Source organism: Salvelinus fontinalis, chromosome 17 (genome assembly GCF_029448725.1).
Source record: "Salvelinus fontinalis isolate EN_2023a chromosome 17, ASM2944872v1, whole genome shotgun sequence".
Taxonomy (NCBI): Eukaryota; Metazoa; Chordata; class Actinopteri; order Salmoniformes; family Salmonidae; genus Salvelinus; species Salvelinus fontinalis.
Genome location: NC_074681.1, coordinates 45,134,090 through 45,158,619, shown reverse-complemented (window position 1 = coordinate 45,158,619; position 24,530 = coordinate 45,134,090). Strand labels below are relative to the sequence as shown.

At 39.3% G+C, this 24,530-nt stretch overlaps 1 protein-coding gene across 1 annotated transcript in view; it reads left to right on the top strand.

Moving 5' to 3' along the window:
• Positions 1–680: 680 nt before the first annotated feature.
• The window catches only part of basp1 (brain abundant, membrane attached signal protein 1), a 45,205-nt gene continuing 21,355 nt past the window's right edge, over positions 681–24,530 (top strand). Inside the window, exon 1 of the mRNA XM_055867577.1 lies at positions 681–958. The gene's annotated coding sequence lies outside the window, so the exon portion shown is untranslated. The remainder of the gene's footprint in view (positions 959–24,530) is intronic.

The following is a 24,530-nucleotide window of genomic DNA, read 5'->3' as shown; positions in this document are numbered from 1 at the left end:
ACCGGTCACTTTAATAATGGAACACGAGTCACTTTAATACATACTGCTTTATTCATTTCATATGTATATACTGTGTTATATTCTACTGTATTTTAGTCAATGCCACTCCGACATTGCTCTTCCTAATATTTATATATTTCTTATCTCCATTCTTTACTTTAGATTTGTGTGTGTTGTTGTGAATTGTTAGATATTACTGCACTGTTGGAGCTAGGAACACAAGCATTTCGCTACACCTACAATAACATCTGCTAAATATGAGTATGTGACCAATAACATTTGATTTGATGAATGAAAGATGATAATTGTACAAGATGTGTAAGCTCACGTTTAAGGGGGCTGTGTAAGCGGCTTTGTAAAGAGCTTACAGGTGGGCAGTGGTAAGGGCAACGGTTTCACAGACATCATTGGGAGTAGGGCAGAGGGCTGCCCAAAAACGCAAGCAGTTTTACAAGCAGTGTGGTTTGTGTTTCTCATGCCTGTGAGACGTGGCTAATGGATCAGCACTCTAGGCTCCAAAGTATGAAATTAGGTGAAGTCAAGAGCAGGTGCTGTGCATGTTTGACCAATGAGCAGAGTGCATCTTGTAAACCAATCAACCAATGTTTTAACGAGGACATTCGAGCTGATAACAACCGGGACCGCTGGTCTCTACACATAATCGAATGCCTGCCTCGCGGTTCAATTGCTGTTTATCGTGGCCCATGTGAAAGCCCCTTTAGCCATTTGTAGATCAGCCCTCCACTTCTCAGCAGCGTCGCGCGCCCAAATGATCGCCAGAATGGAGTGAACCGTGTGCGTGCGTGTGCGTGCGTGTACGTGCGCGTGGCGCCAGGGAAATGCAGAGTGAGCCACGCAGAACACTACCATAATAGGCACAAGCTACCACGCGCACAGGCGAAGCCGCTTGATAAAACACACTTACTGAAAGGAGGGCTTTGTAACTTCACTGTCAACGGTAAGAATTACTCCATTGAAGATTTATTTTTGAAAATAATTAACAATTGCTCAAGTGCGCTTTTTTTAAAGCGTTTTATTTTCTGGGTGTGTAGATTTGTGCTTTTCACCTATCCATTTGGATAGCTAGAGCGCACGTTGGATAATGGTGTGTATTTGACAAAAAAGGAGCACTTCTGAGCAAATTGACTTGACAATGATTTATGTGGAAAAATCCTAAGAATGTATGAGTAACCTTGTTTGCAATGGAAATGTCATAATTTGTCCGTTTTCCCTTCTATGCAATTCTATAAAGGGGTGTGTTCTCTTTCTCGTGCACAATGTCTGGTGGAGTATGGACCTTTTCCGCCATACAAGTATTTTACATGTCTTGATAATAGTGTAGTTTATTGATGTATGAGCTCTTTAAAAGTAAATATGACTAATTACAAACATTGTGTGCTAATGATGCACAAATATCACAATTTAGGCTGACCAAATGCACAGAAACTCCAAATTTTATAGAGATTGCGGAACATCTCCAAATGGAAATTATAGTAATTCCAGAAATAAGGTTCTTTGCCCCACCTCTTTGTGTATGGAGGTGTGACACATTAACTGTGCTACATGTAACACACACACACACACACACACACACAGTCTTATCATCTGAACGCGACGGAATTATGTCATAGGTGACTGATTTATTAATATCATGTTTCATCTGAATGTGCACAAATAGGAGATGCTCAGTTCTTGTATGCATGTGTGATGTGGGGGGGGGGTGTAGGCTACTAGAGCGCTTATCCTTTCGCAAGACTCTTTAGCATCATTAAAATATGTAGCATCATATCTGATTCGGTTAAATAATAAGTAAAATATCGTTATCGTTTTTAGTGTCCATCGTTGCAATTACATCTCAAATACTATTGGGTTGGAGTGAAACTTCGATTGGTAATGCCAAGTCCTTTGTTTGGCTGGGACGCATGCGCATTGCTTTTAGGGTGTGGATTGCTGGATGCATGATATTCTCTACCTTGCTTATCAATTGGCTGTCCCGTAGTTCGGTATCCTTATCGATAGCCTAAAAGACTACTTTATTTCGAAAATCGAGAGATGTGAGAATGTGCACGGCTTCTTTTTTACGACAGTGATTAGGGCGGGAATGAGACGTTTCGTATTGACATATTATATTATCAAATGTATGACCTAAACATTTGGCTATTATTCAATGACAATAAAAATAGCTAGTGTTCGGTTTGCTTTAATGCATGTTTGTAGGCAATGCATTTTTTTTTCTGCATCAAGCTACACTGTCGCCTATACTTAAGCCACCTGTCAAGAAGCAGCATAATGCATTTCAATAACTGCTCTGCTATGGATGCATATCATTTTAACGCATCATTTGGGTATCATCATTACATCTGCAGGAGGGGAATTGGCTATACATTGAAGGCAACCTGATGTCTATTCAATGCTGCTATGAAATTATGGCTGAATAACTCATCCCATAAACAAAGCTATAGTCTAGTGAGCACCATCCAAAGTTTGATCTGGAAATTTGGTCTGTCCACCCTGGCTTTGATTTCAACATCCAAAGTAATAATTTATTTTCCGATTGGGATCCGGCCTTAATTTCAAACTCCACAGCCGTCTGGTACTTCACTATACTGTACTCTGCTGTGATCTACTGTGCTGTCAAAACTTGTGAAACATAAACGTCTATGTTTGGGCCAAATCAAGGCCATTACAGACAGAAATACTCCCCCCCTCCTGATTCGGCAGGTGAAGAAGCTGGATGTGGAGGTCCTAGGCTGGCGTGGTTACATGTGGCCTGCGGTTGTGAGGCCGGTTGGACATACTGACATATTCCCTAAAATGACATTTGAGGTGGCTTATGGTAGAGAAATGAACATTGCATTCTCTGGCAACAGCTCTGGTGGACATTCCTGCAGTCAGTATGCCAATTGTACGCTCCCTCAACTTGAGATATCTGTGGCATTGTGTTGTGTGACAAAAGTTTACATTTTAGAGTGGCCTTTTATTGTCCTCAGCACAAGGTGCACCTGTGTAATATTCAAGCTGTTTAATCAGCTTCTGGATATGCCACACCTGTCAGGTTGATGGATTATATTGAAGAAATGCTCACTAATAGGGATGTAAACACATTTCTGGGATCTTTCATTTCAGCTTAGGAAACATGGGACCAACACTTTGCATGTTTATATTTTTGTTCAGTGGTTGCTTCAGGTTGTGTTTTTACGGCCTTTTATGCATTTCCTTGGAATCAACTCCATTTCCAATGTTAGTCCGTTTTATAGTTTGTTAAATGGCTTACAGAAACAAGATCTAAATGTAGACCTATCCCTACATAGGTTAACTTGAACCCATTTGCACTCCACATTGAAGCCATGCTATTACTTACAATAGCATTCACACTGATATAAGGGCTATAGTTCAGGGCCCGGTTTCCCAAAAGCATGTTAAGTTCACCATTAGAACCTTCGTAGGATCATCGTTAAATCTCCGAGCTGTTTCCCAGAACCAGCGTTAACGTTGCACTTCAAAATGAACGCAAACGAATGCCTGCCTCAGACACCTTGATGCACAGCGCATTGTTATATACTGTTTTACCCTCCTGTGTCACTTGATTTATTTTTCTATCTGTGACCGCCGATAACTTCAGAACAAAGTTGACTGCAAATACAAAGTTGCCAATGTCTTTGCAATTGATACAAACAAGTATTAAAAAAAAAATGCTTTAAATGAAAACTGAGATGACGGCATTAAAATAAACAGTAGGCTATTTTAATTATATTAAAATACATTTCATGTTCAGTCGAGTTCTATTTTGCTACTTGTAAGCTAGGCTACTGTCTGTAATTTGTCTCAATATATTTAATGATGTGTAGCCTAACGTGCCAAAACTGTGATTTAATGCATTTTTATTGGGTAAGCATTAGAATAAGCCAGGTCAATATTTGCAACTGTTGTGGAAATATTTCTCTAGGAGCTGATCTGTCATCAGTATTGTGAAATAATTCTAATGTTAAGGTAAGATTTGAATTGAGAAAGCTGAAGAGAGACCCTGTCAGTATCGACATATGCTCCAACGATGCACTTAGAATGGTCACTATCTGTGTGGTGTTTTGGGAAATGCATGTTACATATTCAGTCATTGTAGGCAAGATGCATTGTTAAAACACTCGTAAGCCTAAGATCCATCGCTATCGGGAAACTGGGCCCTGTACAGTGGAGTACAGTACAGTAATGTTCATACAGTAAATTAAGTGTGAGTATAGTAAAGTTCAGTGTAATGTACTGAACTCCACTCTACTTGACTGTACTCTATGACGTAAACTCTACTGTATTGTACTTAATCTATGATTGGTTCAGATTTGGCCTGGAGTCCAGGCAGACCAAATGTGGTCTTGTTTGGGGGTGAGTTCATTTAGAATAATACTCGGCATGCTTTGAAAGAGTACATTTACTTTTTAGGCTTTTAGCAGAAATGTATCCAGAGCGACTTCCAGTCCGTGCATTCAACTAAGGTAGATAAATAACCACATATCATATTCATAGCAAGAAAAACATTTCTAACTGTTACGGAGAACGTTACTGATAAATTGTGAAAACTGTTGCAACGTAGACTAAATGATTACGAATACAGGAATGGTGTGGTAAGCTTATGGCTAGCTGCATATGATCTTATTTATTTTTGAGGTTTTGATGTTACCGGTAGAGTGCAATGGTATGTCTTATTTAAGGGATCCAGTTCCACGGGTGGAAGCAGAAAATTTAACACACATGGCTTCTTTGTTGAACTGCCAATGAATGGGATTATGTGTTTCACGTTCACATAATACTGTTTCTGTTTTAATTAAAAACCAAGCAGTTAGCACACTTGGACAGAGGGTACAGAGAATGTAGTAGGAACGTAGACAGGTGCTCAGGACATTGCCCTCACTGCTAACTCTAGCCGCACCCACTAAACCTCTAATTAGCTTTTGGCTGGGATTCATGCAAATAGGCAGAATGTAAGTATATTCATTTAGATAAGTACAAGTCTTTGACAAAATAAAGACCAAACAAAAATCCCAAACCAATGTTGAAATAATATAAAATGGCCCTTTGACTACTACATTAGACCATTTTACAGTTAATGGGATGGGTTCCTTAGAATTTACTAGGAATCATAGGGAGTATTTAATCATTTAATGTTTGTTTCTCGATCTATAAAAAAAATACAATTGAACAAATAGTATCCTGCACTTATCGTACCCTATAGGCAATATGATTCCCTTCTCCTGCAAAATGGCTAAATGAAAAGTACACAATGAAAATATATACACTACCATTCCAAAGTTTGGGGTCACTTAGAAATGTTCTTGTTTTTGGAAGATCTTTTTTTGTTGTCCATTTTTTAAAATAACATCAAATTGATCAGAAATACAGTGTAGACATTGTTAATGTTGTACGTGACTATTGTAGCTGGAAACGGCTGATTTTTTATATGGAATATCTACATAGGCGTACAGAGACTCATTATCAGCAACCACCACTCCTGTGTTCTGTGTTTTTTAATGGACAATGTTATTTTTTAATGGACAATGTTAATGTTATTTTAATGGACAAAAATGTTTGCTATTTTGTTCAAAAACAAGTACCTTTCTAAGTGACCCCAAACTTTTGAACAGTAGTGTATGTTTTATGCCCAATACGGTCATGCTTCAGATATAACGGCAACGCAACATTTCCTCGTCCCCAGTCTTTATACTGTGAGCACCATCTGTCACACAACACCCTGTCTGCCAAGAAATCATGACTGCAATACAAACTGACAATGCTATTTAATGCAGCCAGAATTGGCATACCATCAAACCAATTCAAGATACCTTGATGTGACCATATCCAAGATAGAGCCTAACTTTCAGCCAAATTTGCTCTGCATTTGGTGACAAGTTTATCATTACATACTATGGGCTCTATTTTTCGTCTGGCATTAAGGCGGCACTAGTGTCAAATGCACGTTACTTTGCAATCGTCATGTAACTGGCATTTTCCAGCCCTAATGCCAGGTTTGGTAATTTACCTGTCTTACATCAGCCTGCTTGCGCTCAGATGGGCGGGGTGGAAATATTTGAGGTGTGCCCTTTAAACATGATCCAAAGTGCTAATTTCAAGCAGCGCTGATGGGTATTTAAAGACCAACCAAACGCTGCTTTTAGTGGTAACGCTGTTCGTTATAGCATGGATTTTGACAGCGTAATCGCAGCCTATCCAGCCGTGAGACGGTGCCCATATGCAGATGGAATAGGAGTAACCTAATGTGCTTTCGTTGCCTGTATACTTCATTTTTAAAAACATTTTTTTTTTCACATTTCATTTTATTTTCTATAAAACCAAGCATAGCCTCCCCTCTCCTCAATGAAGGCTTTTTTTTTGTCTGCCCAATGCAATCGCAAAGTAGTCAAGACTGTCGATAAAGGGTTTGGCTCCTGAGACCGCTTGGAAATACATCTTAGTCACCAAAGCTTTAATAAAATATCAAGTTTGAGAGTAAAACAGTGAGCTGACATTCCCTTTATCTATGCATTGTAGGCAGGCCCACCTAATTTTAGCCATGCAGGTCCCATTTTGGATGTGTGTAGAGCATCTACAGATGGATGATCCAAATCAAGTGGAACCAAATGTCTTATTCCCTTCTGAAAATACAAGGTGCAAATGCTCGGTAAAAAGCTTAGCAAATCTGGTCCTAGTTTAGAGGTAGAGAGAGAGAGAGAGAGAGATCAGTGGCTTACATCATGTAAGATATGATGGATAACGTTGAGTCCTAGTTAAGTCGGCTTTCATTTAGTGTGTGTGTTCAAGAGTGGGTGCTGAAGAGAATATTAGTCATTTTCTCACCGGTTTTTTTATAGGGCAAGAGGGGAATCGAAGGCTTGTCAAAAACATTCAATTGTGTGTGGGGCAGGGGTTATAGATGCTCACTCACCCCAACATGCACATTGTGTGCTTTGAGAGAGAGCTAATGTATCTGTGTTAACAAGAAAGTGTGCGTGTGTCCGGACCCCTCTGTAGCAGGGGGTTTGGAGGACAGTACCCGGTCTCCCAGCGCCTCCCCTATCTGCCTGGCCACTCTGTGCATACCTGACCACTGTGTTGTGGCTTTGCCCATGTCTGCCCTGATGCTGCCCACTCAACCACACAGTGAAAGGGTCAATGAGAAGCTGTCTTAATAGGACCAGCCCAGTCAGACAGACAGAGGTACAGGGAATTTATTTATTTATAACCTTTATTTTGACAGGGAGTCAATGCTGAGACAAAGGTCTCTTTTCCAGATGAGCCCTGTATAGCACCACAAGATACATTAAACTACACATTCATATACACAGTAAAATATTTGTATTTTTTAGGGAACCCCATTAGCTGCTAGTAAAACAAAAGTTAAACATTATTACACCACTACATATCTACAATACAAAAATGTATAATACCACCATACAGCAATATTACAATGTCCGTGTGTGTGTCTGTTCCTGTGTCTCTTCAGTCTCCACTGTTCCATAAGGTGTATTTCCATCTGTTTTTTAAAATCTGATTCTACTGCTTGCATCAGTTTCTTGATGTGGAATAGAGTTCCATGTAGCCATGGCTCTATGTAGTACTGCATGCCTCACAGTCAGTAGTTTAAACAGACCTCTGGTGACATGTCTTGTGGGGTATGTATGGGTGTCTGAGCTGTGTGCTAGTAGTTTAAACAGACACCTCTGCATTCAGCATGTCAACACTTTTTAGTGATGAAGTCAATCTCTCCTCCACTTTGAGCCATGAGAGATTGACATGCATGTCATTAATGTTAGCTCTCTGTGTACTTTTAAGGGCCAACCGTGCTGCCCTGTTCTGAGCAATTTGTAGTTTTCCAAGGTCCCTCTGTGGCACCAGACCACACGTCTGAACAGTAGTGTAAGTGTGAAAACTAGAGCCTGTAGGATCTGTTTGTGGCATGTCTTTAGTAATGCCAGTGGCATGTTTTTAGTAAAGATTGAAAAAAGCAAGGGGCCTAGACAGCTGTTTTTAGTAAAGATTGAAAAAAGCAAGGGGCCTAGACAGCTGCCCTGGGGAATACCTGACTCTTATGTTGGAGAGGCTTCCATTTTAAAGAACATCCTCAGTGTTCTATTAATAAACAGGTAACTGTGTATCCATAATATAGCATGGGGTGTAAAGCCATATCGATAATGTCAAAAGCCACAGTGAAGTCTAAAAAAATAGCCCCCACAATCTATTCATCATCAGTTTCTCTCAGCCAATCATCAGTCATTTGTGTAAGTGCCATGCTTGTTGAATGTCCTTCCCTATAAGGGTGCTAAAAGTCTGTCAATTTGTTTCTGTAGTATAGCATTGTATCTGGTCAAACACCATTTTTTCATCCCTAAGCTTACTAAGCGTGGGTAACATGCTGATTTTGGTCGGCTATTTGATCAAGTAAACAGGGCTTTACTATTCTAGCGGAAGGACTTTTGCTTCCCTCCAGGCCTGAGGGCACACACTTTCTAGTAGGCTTAGATTGAAGATGTGGCAAATAGGAGTGGCTATATTGTCCGAGTGTTATCCTCATTCATTTTTCATCCAAGTTGTCAGACCCAGGTGGCTTGTCATTGCTGATAGTCAACAATACTTTTTTCACCTCTTCCACTCTCTCTTTACTGATTTCAAAACTACAATGCTTGTCTTTCATAATTTGACCAGTTAAACTTGGATGTGTAGTTTCAGCGTTTTGTTTCTGGCATGTCATGCCTAAGTTTGCTAATCTTGGCAATAAAAAATATAATTAAAGTCATTGTCAATATCTGTGGATTTTGATGAATGAGCCATCTGATTCAATGCATGATGGAGCTGAGTTTGCCTTTTTGTCAAATTTAATTTAAGGTGCTCCAAAGGTTTTCCTCATTATTTATAAAATTGATCTTTGTTTCATAGTATAGTTGCTTCTTTTTATTCAGTTTAGTCACATGATTTCTCAATTTGGAGTACATTTGCCAATCAGTTGTGCAGCCAGTCTTATTTGCCATTCCTATTGCCTCATCCCTCTCAACTATACAATGTTTCAATTCCTCATCCATCCAAGGGGATTTAACAGTTTTTACAGTCATTGTCTTAGTGGGTGCATTCTTATTAGTAACTGGAATAAGCAATTTCATAAATGTGTCAAGTGCAGTGTCTGGTTGCTCCTCATTACACACCACAAACCAGCAAATATTCTTTACATCATCAACATAGAATAAGTACACTATATTAGGCCCAGCCTTTGGAACTTAGATTTTCCTAGACATGGCAACTCTATTGTGATCACTACATTTTATGGATTTTGATACTGCTTTAAAGCACATATCTGCAGCATTAGTAAAGATGTGATCAGAACATGTTGTTGATTTCATTCCTGTGCTGTTTGTAACATCCCTTACTGATAACCTGAACGAGGTTGCAGGCACTAGTTACAGTTTGATGTTGTTTTCTTGAGTGGGCAGCTTGAGAGCCAGTCAATATTTAAATCACCCAGAAAATATACCTCTCTGTTGGTATCACATACATTGTCAAGCATTTCACACACATTATACAGATACTAACTGTTAGCACTTGGTGGTCGATAGCAGCTTCCCAGATGAACCTGTAGCCATATTACTTTGACAGTATTTAACATGAGATCTTCTCTAAGCTTTATAGGAATGTGGTTCTGAATACACATTATTATTCACAACACATGAAAAGCAAAATACAATCAGAAAAACACAGTAAGAAGGTCCTTAGAGGCACCAATTCTTCCCCTTTTTAAAGTGTATTGTAGATCATTGCACACGTAGTACGGTGCAAGGAAATTAAAGGCTGCTTTACGTAACTCTTTAGACACCAAAGGAGTCTCCAGAGTTAACCAACCCTGTGAACGATTTTACATCTTAACAGTGACGTTAGGTAAGTCGGAAAGTTTGTGGAGCAGGGCTTTGTAAACCAGAAGTGCGTAATGATGTGATCTACGTGACTTCAGAGGTCCAGCCAACCTTTTGGTAAAGAATATAGTGATGAGTAGTAAAACGGCATCCGAGGGTTTAAGAGTAGAGGCAGCTGCACATTGATAAATAGTATCACTTGTCAGTATGAACAAGAACAGGTAGAAAGGTTGATCTGCTTCCTGTTGACTAGAGTCAAGATCTGTTTCTGTAAATGAAGCCCACTTTAAAACTTAGTTTCTTAACAAGCTCAATCGTATGTTTAAAAAAAAAAAAAAAAAAATCATTGTCAATCCAAATATCAAGATATTTGTATGCAGGGACTCGTTCGATTTATAGAACCATCCGATGAGTAAAGATGTAATCCATCTGAGACGACTTATGAGAACATGAAAACAACATGTATTTAGTTTTGCACGTATTAAGTAAGAGTTTTAAATCAGTAAGGGCTTCCTGCAAAATTGGACTGTAGCCTTGTCACAGGTAAGCAGTTAGGGTAATTGCGTTCATAATAGTAGAATTCGCTATTTTTTTATTTTTTATTGTTGCAGATTGACCAATGGCATTTATATAAATAGTGAAAAAAAACACGTGCTAGTATCACCCCCTGTGGAACACCTTTATGTACTTCAAGCAATTAGGACTTAAACCCAGCAATCACGATAGCCTGCGTTCTGTCACTCAGATAATCATGAAACCATGAACAGGCCTCAGAGCTCAGGCCTATCAAGGACAACTTATTCAATAAAGTAGCATGATAAAAAATATCAAAAGCTCTTGACAGGTCCACAAACAAAGCAGCACATTTTATTTTAATGTCTAGGGAATGAGAGAAGGAAGTGGGGTGGGGGTATGCTGTCTATAGCCCCGTTTATACCTGGTACTAATATGCGTCCTTTGTCCTGATCTTGTCCAACTGATCTTGTGCCTAACTACCTCCAGATGTAGTTAGGCACACATTGTAGACAGTTAAACCATTTAAATCATCATTATCCCGCTTTCTAAAATCATTGACAGGTGGCACCATTGACTTATGACATAAATAAGTATCATTTTTAAGAATATCCGTCAAATAATTTACGTACAGGGAGGCACCAGGACATCTAGCATGTATAGATGCATACATGAAAATGTGGGCACAACCAGAATGTGGACAAGATCAGGACAAAGGAATGCATGTTAGCGCCAGGTATAAACAAAGCTTTAGTTTGGGTTAAAAGGCAACAGGCCTAAGGGATTGATATTCAAAAAAAGAGGGTAGTGCGGGATGTGCTATTTTAAGAGTGAGGGCTCGACTCAATCTGTATCGCGGAAGCGTTACAGATTGTGCGATCGAAATGTCAAGGTCTTATCCGATTGAGCCTACATATGCAGCTTTTCCCATGAAAAATGTGCTAACGCGGGAACATTGCCTTTAAATTTAAATCACGCCGAACATCAGTGGTACAGATTTAATCCAACCCTGAATTCGCAAACATTGCGAACGTACCGTACAACTCTATTTTCCTTCTGTAGATCCTATCGATTGATGTTCGGTCACATCTTTAGTGGATAAAAGCAGTAGGCCTGAAGAAAAATGTGTACCTTACGCAAAAATGCAATGCAAGAACGCAATTAGGATCGTCATGCTGCGTAGTAGTGATATTTAGACATGTTGTACGACCCGTAACATGTTGTAGTTGACAAACCCAGCAGACAAAGAGAAAATTGCGTTTGAAAAAGGTGACGTTTTTGCAGTGAACCACTGGTGTAACCTAGGTAACCACAGGCAGTTTTCCTCAAAGGCAGGCAGGGTCAAGACTCTTCCAGACTTATGGCTAGAAAGTTTGGACCGTAGCGGAAGGTAACCAGTCCATCCAGTAATAATACAGTCCACACTCAAAGGCGATTACTAGAATGTGTTTAATTTTGGAGTAAAGGCTAGACCAATAATGTCCCAAAGACATCGTAAAACATTTTTTAAAAACATATTTATGCTGTGTGTAATATGTGGTAGGCTGTATTGTATAATGACAATCATTATTTTAATTCTGTTTTTTTTGTGGGGGCTTGGGCTCATATACAGTTGAAGTCAGAAGTTTACATACACTTAGGTTGGAGTCAATAACTCGTTTTTCAACCACTCCACAAATTTCTTGGTAGCAAACTATAGTATCTACTTTGTGCATGACACAAGTAATTTTTCCAGCAATTGTTTACAGACCAATTTTATTTAACTTATTCACTGTATTACAATTCCAGTGGGTCAGAAGTTCACATACAATAAGTTGTGTGTGCCTTTAAACAGCTTGGAAAATTCCAGAAAATGTCATGGCTTTAGAAGCTTCTGATTTGAGTCAATTGGAGGTGTACCTGTGGATGTATTTCAAGGCCTACCTTCAAACTCAGCGCCTCGTTGCTTGACATCATGGGGAAATCACCCAAAACCTCAAAACAAATTGTAGACCTCCACAAGTCTGGTTCATCCTTAGGAGCAATTTCCAAATGCCTGAAGGTACCAGGTTCATCTGTACAAACAATAGTACACAAGTATAAACACCAATGGACCACAAAGTCGTCATACCGCTCAGGAAGGAGACGTGTTCTGTCTCCTAGAGATGAATGTACTTCGGTGCGAAAAGTGCAAATCAATCCCAGAACAACGGCAAAGGACTTGGAGGAAATGGGTACATAAGTATCTATATACACAGTAAAACGAGTCCTATATCGACATAACCTGAAAGGCCGCTCAGCAAGGAAGAAGCCACTGCTCCAAAATCGCCATAAATAAAAAAAGCCAGACTATGGTTTGCAACTGCACATGGGGACAAAGATTGTACTTTTTGGAGAAATGTCCTCTGGTCTGATCTAATAAAACTAAAATAGAACTGTTTGGCCATAATGACCATCGTTATGTTTGGAGGATAATGGGGGAGGCTTGCAAGCCAGAGAACACCATTCCAACCGTGAAGCACGGGGGTGGCAGCATCATGTTGTGGGGATGCTTTTCTGCAGGAGGGACTGGTGCGCTTCACAAAAAAGATGGCATCATGAGGAAGCGAAATTTTATGTGGATATATTGAAGCAACATCTCAAGACATCAGTCAGGAAGTTAAAGCTTGGTCGCAAATGGGTCTTCCAAATGGACAATGACCCCAAGCATACTTAAAAGTTGTGTCAAAATGGCTTAAGGACAACAAAGTCAAGGTATTGGAGTGGCCATCACAAAGCCCTGACCTCAATCCTATAGAAAATTTGTGGGTAGACCTGAAAAAGCGTGTCCCAGCTCTGTCAGGAGGAATAGGCCAAAATTCACCCAATTTATTGTGGGAAGCTTGTGGAAGGCTACCCAAAACGTTTGACCCAAGTTAAACAATTTAAAGGCAATGCTACCAAATACTAATTGAGTGCATGTAAACTTCTGACCCACTGGGAATGTGATGAAAGAAATAAAAGCTGAAATAAATCATTCTCTCTACCATTATTCTGACATTTCACATTCTAAAAATAGTGGTGATCCTAACTGACCTAAGACAGGGAATTTTTTTCTAGGATTAAATGGTTAAACTGAGTTTAAATGTATTTGGCTGAGGTGTATGTAAACTTCTGACTTCAACTGTATAGGCCTATGCGTATGCATAAGCTCTAATATGCGTATGGGTGTTTTTGAATTAATCATCACCTTAGAAAGCACTGTTCATTTCCCACTCAGTTTCAACCTGTTGTTGAACTTCTTTTATGATACTGTTTTGATCATAAGTGTTTGATGTGATTTTTCGATTGCATTTGCATTGATGTCAGTGGATAGAGGGACAATAGCTCGCTAATGGCATGGTACTCAGCGCTCTAACAGTTGCTAGCGAGTTGGGTACTACCAACACATGTACAGAGTGCATAAATGGAGTTTACCGGGACTCAACAGTCATGTGGAATTTCCTGTGAGGCGGTAATAAGGTCACTGCAACAGCCCTAGCCATACCATATTTGTGGGCTTGAACAAACGTTACAACCCCGCCTGAAACTCCTTCCACTCACCTTTTATGGTAACAAAACTGCCTCATTTGCTATATAATTTGGAGATTTTGAAACTGGGCCATGACAGTTTCTAAGAGAAAGCGCAATTGGCAAATTTGACATTTTCTGTAGAGGTATAGGCAGAATGTTTCTTTTTGTAGTAAATTTTTTTCCATTAAAAAAAAGAAAATCATTTTGCCTATAGCGAGTGCCAAACACTGGCTGCGCATTCCTCAAGATTGTCTATTCGGACAATTTTTTAAAGTATATGTAACAGCCCATACATGCTACATCCACACTACAGCCCACACAAAATTGTTCAATATTTTGTTCAACAAGAGATAGAAACACCATCTCCTGCCTTGATAAAGGCTCTATTGTTAAATAGGCTATGATGTCATGCTCCTTGCACACAATACTGTAGCCTATCCATACTGTCAAATATTTTAAATAAACTAAAAGTCTATTTACTTAGATAAATGGTGGCCTTTTATTTGTGTAGTGGGAATAAACCAGTCATGTCAAAGGAGAGACATGTCTTGCAATATGATTATTATTATTTAGGCCAATTGAATAAACACATAAGGCTACATTCTGCTATCTTACCAACAGCAAATGCATCCGTTTTATCATTAGGCCTAAGCCTATGTTTGAATGTTATATGCCAAATTCCTGTGTATCAAGCAACTCCACACGTCATCATTCATCAAAAGTCAAGGGTGGCGTCGTCCTCTTTGAGCCCACTGCGGTGACGGGATTCCTGACTGGGCTGCCGACATTATCGAATAGCTTCGCTGCTCTGGAGCCTGATGTCCCGGCGCCATCTTCTCATGTAGCGTCGGATGTTCCTTCCGTATCGGCCAACGTTGTGATGGCATCGCCGGGGTGTAAGGTGGGTTCTGCTTTACCGGGGTCAACGGCGGGCTCTGCTATTCCTGTCATTTGTGCAGGGCGAGTTAAGAGGAGCCCCTGGTGGGGCTATGGTTATGCTGAGGGCTCCGGCTCGACATGGACAACAGCCATCAACCATTATGGGAAGCTCCATGTTTAGATTGTTGGAAGTCTGAAATACCTGTACACTTTGTTTTCCTGGAGCTAGGGTATTGGAGGTATCAGAAGTCAAGAAACAGATTCCTGCTCTGAAAACAGTTGCGTTGCATACGTGTGTGAAATCTGTGAAGCTAAGAGACAAATTCTTACAGCTCTTGGAGAATGCTCAGAAATTAGCAGGACATCTAATTGTCTCGGGCCCAATTCCATCTCCTTGCCATTGCAGGAGTCTGTTAGCCGTCTTTGGTGTCTTCACCCATGGTTAATGCACCTGACCAAGGACTAGGGCATGTCCTTCATTGACAATTTTGACTCTGGAATAGGCCTGGCTACTTTCTAAGACGGAATTCACCTAGGTGAAAATGGCTCCCGGCTGTTGTCGTCAAATTGGAAAGGTTCTTTGTCTACTAAATTAATGTGAGGACAATATTAGCATTATATGCAAGTCAGTTTTTACCATCTTCTCTTTGGTCACTATGGGAGTTCAACATGTTGTATCTGATTGCTATTCCTACTTAGTTTTTCCCCCCTAATAGGTGTAATCCAATCTTTGTGTCTCCTGAAATCTCAAAGTAATCTGACTTTTATTGAAACTGATTTTAAATGCAGAAAATGTTTGACATTTTTACATCTTAACATTCATAGTTTATTACATGAAATGGATAGTGTCAAGATCTGGCCCTCTCAGGCAGACCCTGATATTTAAAGAAATCTGAAATCTGGTTAACTGATAGCAACCTCAGAGTCCAGGGTTTTATAGATGGTTACAATGTGTTTAGGCCTGATACGAAAGGCAAAGGTGTTGCTATTTCCACAAATAATCTTCTTTCTGTGTCTGTTAAAGGCTACCTCTATTCCTAAACAATTTGAATTGTTGGCTTTAAGTCTTCAGTTGGGTTAAAACATTTTTTGGGAATCTATCGTCCACCCTCTGACAAGAAGTGTGTACTGAACAAACTCACTGATTTTAGTTGCCATTTTTACTATCCCAGAGGTGTTGATCGCTGGAGATTTTAATTTTGCATGGGGAACAGTCAGGCTATTTTGAGAATTCTGTCAGTAAAACTAGTTAATAAAGCAAAATCTGATTTATGTTAATACACTATCTGAACGTACAGGGAACCCAGATACATTTTGGAAAGCTGTTATGTCGCTTACGGGGTGTCGTCTCTTCTCCCCCCCCCCCCCCAAAAATGTATTTAGATTCTGGCCCTATTACTGACAAAATTGATATCATTAATGCATTTAATCACCATTTTATCTCAGCGGGTTATGTATTTCAAAGCCAACTCTTGAAAAGAGTAGTTTGGATGTTGATGGTGAAAATCTATTGAATGATAATGAGTTGATTTTTTCGGAAATTCATTTGGAGCCTAGTGTACTTAAGTGTGCAGCTCCCTTTTATTGCTGGCTCAGTAGTCCACATTTTTTATTGAACAATGTTGTCAGGAAGTATTCCAAAAGCATGGAAATCCACATATGTGCTGCCACTCCATAAGGGTGGAGCTACAAACGATCTTGACAACTATTGCCCCATTTCAAGACTACCTTCTTTAACCAAGGATTCAAGAATCCTAGCTAATGTACAACTTTGTTCCTTTTTTTAATCTGATAATTGTATTTTTAATATAAAGCCATAAGGGTTTAGGCCTGGGAATATTACTATCACAGCAGCCAGGCTAGTTGTTAATGATCTTGTCAATGCCTTGGATGCTAAAAAGATCTTTGCTACCTTGTTTATTGACATATCGAATGTGTTCGACACTGATCATTCTGTTATGCTGAAGAAGTTATCAAAAATAGGCCTGGGATATACAGCCTGTTTACGGTTTCAGAATGATCTTAGCGCCAGGACACAGATTTAACAGATGGGGTTAAATCTGAATTTCTTCACATTCAAAAAGGTGTTCCTTGGTTTGATTTTGGGTCCATTTATTGTTCACCTTACATATTAATGACATAGGAAACACCGTTAATACTTGTAACATTCATCTCTATGCAGACACGGATTTGTGGTCCTGTGCCACCTCGGTGCAGCAGGCCATTTGTGAACTTCATCAAGACTTTGATTCAATTCCGAAATCACTTACACATCTTAAATTAGTGTTAAACACAAGTAAAACCAAGCTCATGCGGTTCTCTAGGTCACGAAATGTTGACCCTGAGGACCTGCATATTTGCGCCACAAATGGAGCCCAAATTGAGCTCGTTTCTCAATATAAGTACCTGGGTGTCTGGATTGATGACACGTTGTCCTTAACGCATATAGAAAATCTGACTAAGAAGCTAAGATCCAATATTGTTTTTTTTATATCGAAATAAATCATGCCTCCGTATTGAAAATAGGAGAAAGATTGTTCAAACAACGCTTCTCCCTATATTGGATTTTGGTGATATTGTTTACATGCATGCGGCAACCTCTGTTTCGAAACCTTTGGACACAGTCTACCATTCCGCAATACGTTTTATCACAGGTGACAATTTTAGGACTCATTGTAGTCTGTATAAAAATGTGGGTTGGACCTCTCTGTCTGTAAGAAGAGAGCTGCATTCTCTTATTTACAAAGCATTCTTACAGAGACTGCCTCCATATGTAACTTCATTAATGAAGTTGAGAATCATAAGTTACCAAACCCGTTCTCAGGAATGCGTATTACTAGAGATCCCTTCAGTCTCCACAGATTTGGGAAAGTCTTTGTTTGTTTTTTTTTGCCCCTAATTTGTGGAACAATCTGCAGAGTTAACTGCCACTCAGGCAGTTTAAATTATTGATTGAGGACCTCTATGTAGTTGAATGTGATTGCTTTTATTAAATGTTTATTTTGTTATTGTGTTATACAATATGTTGTAGTGTATACAGGGCTCTTATAAAATAGATTTTTAATCTCAATGTGACTCGCTGTTTAAATATAAGGTTAAATTAAAAACAGATTAGGGCCTAATGAATTTATTTCAATTGACAGATTTCCTTCAATGAACTGGAACGCAGTAAAATCGTTTAAATTATTGCATGTGGCGTTTATATTTTTGTTCAGTGTGTATATATAATTTGTATAGGAACGTTAGACATATTGTGAATATAGTGGGTTTGTTTTTGATTTGGTGCCAATAGATGACACTGGGGTCTAAAATGATTTGTATTTTATCATATATATGCATGCATACATACATACATACATACATACATACATACATACATACACACATACACACATACACACATACATACACACATACATACATACATACATACATACATACATACATACATACATGCAGTTCCATGTGCAAACACACATACATACATACATACATACACACATACACACATACATACATACATACATACATACACACATACACACATACATACATACATACATACATACATACATACATACATACATACATACATGCAGTTCCATGTGCAAACACACATACATACATACATGCAGTTCCATGTGCAAACACACATACATACATACATGCAGTTCCATGTGCAAACACACATACATACATACATACATGCAGTTCCATGTGCAAACACACACACATACATACATACATACATGCAGTTCCATGTGCAAACACACATACATACATACATACATGCAGTTCCATGTGCAAACACACATACATACATACATGCAGTTCCATGTGCAAACACACATACATACATACATGCAGTTCCATGTGCAAACACACATACATACATACATGCAGTTCCATGTGCAAAAACACATACATACATACATGCAGTTCCATGTGCAAACACACATACATACATACATAAATGATATGATGATATGCAATACTTATACACTTACATGCTTCATATGAACAGTATGTGTAGATAATATCGGAAGCTCGATTCTTTTTACAGACTCGGACCTTTCAAACACGATCAGTCAAAATAACAAATCTTGAATCCTTTCTATGAACAATGACCTAAACTCAAAAGACGCCTGATTTGACAAGTCTCTCGTTCACTATAGAGGGCTTATTGGAGCAGTCATTTTGTGACTGAGATTTACAGAAGTGTGCCTCAAACAGTGTTTACATTGTGACCGACCGCTAGGATTCTATCTTATGTAGCAAAATTGGAAATGTTATTTTTTTATTTTTTACATTGGATAAAAGCAGAGCTACAAAATGGTATAGCATACACTGCATTTGAGGAACAGTGAGACAGTAATTCTGCTTTGAAAGTTGCTAAACTTGTAACCTCACTTTTGAGAAAATGGCCTTTTTAATATTTTGGTACACATACTGGAGAGCTCTTTGTCTACACCCATTCAGCATCGTTCACACCCTTTTTTCAATTTTCGCCTAAAATGACATACCCAAATCTAACTGCCTGTAACTCATGCCCTGAAGCAAGGATATGCATATTCTTGGTACCATTTGAAAGAAAACACTTTGAAGTTTGTGGAAATGTGAAAGGAATGTAGGAGAATATAATGCAATAGATCTGGTAAAAGATAATATAAAGAAAAAACCAACCGTTCTTGTATTTTTTTTTGTACCATCTTTGACATGCAAGAGGCCATCATGTATTATTATTATTATTATCCAGTATTATCCAGCCCCGCTGCAATTTAGATTTTGGCCACTAGCTGGCAGCAGTGTATGTGCGAAGTTTTAGACTGATCAAATGAACCATTGCATTTCTGTTCAAAATTGAATCAAGACTGCCCAAATGTGCCTAATTTGGTTTATTAATAACTTTTGAACATGAAAACTGTGCACTCTCCTCCAACAATAGCATGGTATTATTTCACTGTAATAGCTACTTTATATTGGACGGTGCAGTTAGCCAATATCAGATATGTCTATGTCTTGGGAAATGTTCTTGTTACTTACGACCTCGTGCAAACTGCATTAGCCTACGTTAGCTCAACGTCCCGCAAGGGACCCACCGATCCTGAAGAAGTTTTAAGGGTTGATCTGAGCATTCGGTCCTAACAGCAGTCAAGCACCCAATCTAACTGGCTAACACTCGCTGGCTTGCTAGCTACTTCCAGACACAAATGAGAGAACAGCTCACTGACCATTTTACTTGCCCTAGCATAGCTGGTTAGGCTGTTTTTATGTTTTTCAGAGCGTTGTTGACTGCAGCTGTGCTGCTGGCAACAATTTACGCTTTTTTGCCAATGTATACTGACCCCGGCCATAGTCAACAGGTGTTTGGCGTTTGTAAATTTGTCAGTTATTCTGCTCTCTGGCACACTCAGACGAGTGCTCTGAAATCGGAGTAGATAGACAGAGCGAATTTACCAGCTCTGTCTATCAACAGTTGTCGCAGTGACATTCTATTGAAATGGATACTTGCATAGTGGACTCTTTTTGTTAAGACATGTAGCTAGATGAATCTGTAGGTAGCTAACCAGCCAGGTTCAATGTTACCTAGTTAACATTAGGCTATAACTAGCAAAGCAAATGGCTCTGAAGATACGAATAATAAGATCATACACGTAACGTTAGCTAGCGAGTCAGTCAGCTAACGTTCGCTCCCTAGCTAACAGTACACTAACTTGAAATGAAAACAACTTTCTGTCAAAATTAGAAATGTGTAATATCTAAAAATGTAGCTAGATAGACAATTGTATACATAATGGATGGACACTTCTGCCTGTCACGAATGCCACGGTTGCCCTTAGTTTGAAGATGTAAATCCGGAGACTGGTGTTTTCTTCATCTCCTTAGCTATCATACTCTAATTCCACTGATTTCAGTGGAGAGCTTGGTCCTTCAGAAAGTGGAGAGCAACACTTAAAGTTTATGTTCAAATGGCTCTCCTGTGAAGTAGTTACCTTCTTATGGCTGCAATCCTGTTAACGGGATCGATATGACAACGGACAGTGAAAGTGCAGGGCTCCAAATTCAAACAGAAATCTCATAATTAAAATTCCTCAAACATACATGTGTCTTACACCATTTTAAAGGTAATCTTGTTGTTAATCCCACAAGTGTCCGATTTCAAATAGGCTTTTCAGGCAAAGCACCACAAACGATTTAGGTCACCACCAACTCACATAAAAATTCAACAATTTTTCCAGCCAAAGAGAGGGGTCACAAAAAGCCCAAATAGAGAATTAATCACTAACCTTTGATCTTCATCAGATGACACTCATAGGACTTCATGTTAAACAATGCATATATGTCTTGTTCGATTAAGTTCATATTTATATCCAAAAACCTCAGTTTACAAGGGCGCCATGTTCAGAAATGCCTCCAAAATATCCGTAGAAATTGCAGAGAGCCACGTCAAATAACAGAAATATAAACTTTGAGGAAAGATACATGTTTTACATAGAAATAAAGATACACTTGGTCTTAATGCAACCGCTGTGTCAGATTTCAAAAAGCTTTACGACAAAACACAATATTCAATAATCTGAAAACAGGATTCAGCCACAAAAGCAAGCCATACAGTTACCCGCCCAAACTGTGCAGTCAACAAAACTCATAAAAAGCATTATAAATCTTCACTTACCTTTGCTGATCTTCGTCGGAATGCACTCCCGGGACTCCCACTTCCACAAGAAATGTTCCTTTTTTTCGGTTATGTCCAAATAGCTATTTTTGTAGCGTGTTTAAACACATCCAACGCCAGGGAAGCGCGTTACCTAAAAGCTGACAATGTCCAAAAGTTCCGTAACAGTCCATAGAAACATGTCAAACGATGTATTGAATCAATCTTTAGAATGTTTTTAACAAATCTTGAATAACGTTCCAACCGGAGAAATACATTCACTTCAGATGAGCGATGGAACAGAGCTCCCTCACATGTGAACGTGCATGGTCAGGTCATGGCAGACCTAATTCTCCTCTCATCCGGCCCCCCTTCACAGTAGTCATCAGACAAAATTCTATTGACTGTTGACATCTAGTGGAAGCCGTAGGAAGTGAAAACTCATCCATATCTCGCTGTAATTTCAATGGGAGCTTGGTTGTAAATCTACCAGCCTCTGGTAGATTTTTCCAAACAGGAAGTAGAACCATATGAGTTCTGTTATACTCACAGACATAATTCAAACAGTTTTAGAAACGTCAGAGTGTTTTCTGTCCAATACTAATAATAATATGCATATATTAGCAACTATGACTGAGGGGCAGGCCGTTTACTCTGGGCACCTCTGTGCACCTTTCATCCAAGCTACTCAATACTGCCCCTGCAGCCATAAGAAGTTAATAAAAAGCAATCGCACAGAGAATTGCTTCAACGTTGTTAAAGAAGCATCTAATCAGTGGAGCAGCATCAGCAAAGATCGATAAAGCCTTGGGTAATTTCTACTTTCAACCACCCTATTACCTACATAGTGCACTACTTTTGACCAGAGCCCTATGGGCCCTCGTCAAAAGTACTGTAATATATAATCACGTTTATTTGTCACGTGCGCCGAATACAACAGGTGTAGACCTTATAGTGAAATGCTTACTTACAGGCTCTAACCAATAGTGCAAAAAAGGTATTAGTTGAAGAATAGGTAGGTAAAGAAATGAAACCACAGTAAAAAGACAGGCTATAAAAGTAGTGAGGCTACTTACAGACACCTGTCAGGCTGATTTGATTGAGGTAGTATGTACATGTAGATATGGTTAAAGTGACTATGCATATATGATGAACAGAGAGTAGCAGTAGCGTAAAAGAGGGGTTGGTGAGTGGGACACAATGCAGATAGCCCGGTTAGCCAAAGTGCGGGAGCACTGGTTGGTCGGCCCATATATAGGGAATTTTGTGCCATTTCGGGAGAAGGCAACTCATGCCTTCCATTATACCAATACAGTTAGAGACCAATGGACAGGCAGTTTTGCTCCTATAGTGTGTATTTAAGATAAGTTGGCTGCTCTGCGCTCCACCTCCTGCTCTCAAGTGTACATTTTCTATTGACTCTGGGAGATTTGAACATCTGCTCCCTACAGCAAAGTGACATTAACATCTTAACAGGTCATGTTTGCCTTAAGTGCGCTCTTTTTTGTGATCTCTTGATTTGTGTTCTGGAGGTCAAAGTCATTGTCATGGGGGGGATGACAAACATGATGTTTGACTGTGTTCATATGATCTATTCCAGCTCTTTTCTGATGCATTTCTGAAATGTTTGAGTTGTAATGCACAGAGCATTGTTTAAATCTAAAACACAGTTCGAGGCGTTCAGGATTTTCACAAAGTGAACTTGGATTTCGTTGTTCAAAGATTGTCATATAGGCTTTTATATTGACCACCCATTTGTAGAGTTGAGATAGTCCTCTCCTTCCAGCCCAAGGAATCTCGAAAACGGCCAATATTAGATTATTATCTATAGAACAAAAGCAGAGAAGATCCAATAAACCTAAAAGAAAGGGCTGTGTATGGGTGAGGGGTCAAACATGTCAAATTATGTCTAATACCAATGGAAAAGTTGCGATAAATACTTATTTAATATACATTGTAATTATAAAATAAGGCCACAGGTCAATTTAGTTGGACTCAGTTTGGTTCTAGATGTGAACCACTGTGCACCTGATGCCCTGAAGAACAGAATAAAATGGAGTTACATGACATTTCAAAATACATAAATTGTGTTGCTCAATGTGCGCGTTGCATTGAAAACATGATTTTGACCATGAGCACAGCAGTAAGCTCACTCGCCTGTTCAAAATGGACACCTTATCACTGGTTTCAGACAGCTCTGTGTCGATCATTCAACCCACTTATGCTTTGTGCCAAGCCTACAAGATGGATCAAACGGCCTATTGAGTTGACATACATAGAGGGCTAGCCTGCAACTCAGATATGTTTTGTCTTTCCCCAGCTCTGCTCATAGTTGGTCCTACAGGAGCTCTTTTTCTTTTCTAGACTGCATACATTCTTTTAGAAATGGCTGACATCTGGAATCGATTTTTGGAGGTAATATTTGACATGGTGTTGATCAGAGTTTTGATCGAGACTATATGCCAATCGATTTCCTGAATTGACATGAGCTTAAATCGAATGGATGTGTCATCTCAGTTTAAAGGTGTAGGAGGATACAAATAACTGGCACAGTTAAACTGTGAAGGACCATCTTGATGCCTCAGCTCTTTGACATCATTAACATTGTACCATCCCCAGGAGACCCAGTAGGCAAGTTGGATCGTGCACCGGTACAAAGCCTTGTTCTGGGATACAGGCTGAGGATCAGTCCCTTTGTGTGTCCTGGAGCTAGACCATTACACAGAAGATGCACCATCTGAGGCGCGTCATTTGAACAGGTGATGGCTCCCTAGGGGTGGCCATTCTGGCTTTGTTAGCGCAGTTACGGTGCATGTGATGCCAGTTTTACAAGGTGTCAACAACGGCCTCAAATGTGCAATGGCTCAGTAGCACTAAAGGAGCAATAATGTGTCGGAGTATGTGATTAAATTCCTATGTGAAATAATAATCACCCTAGTTAAAGGTTAAATGAAATATGGTCTATGGCTTTTGTTACACGAGTGTGTTTAATGTACTGTGTGTGTGCATATATAAACATGGGTTTAAATGACAGCATTGGTTTAGAGACACTATAGTCACTGTAACTA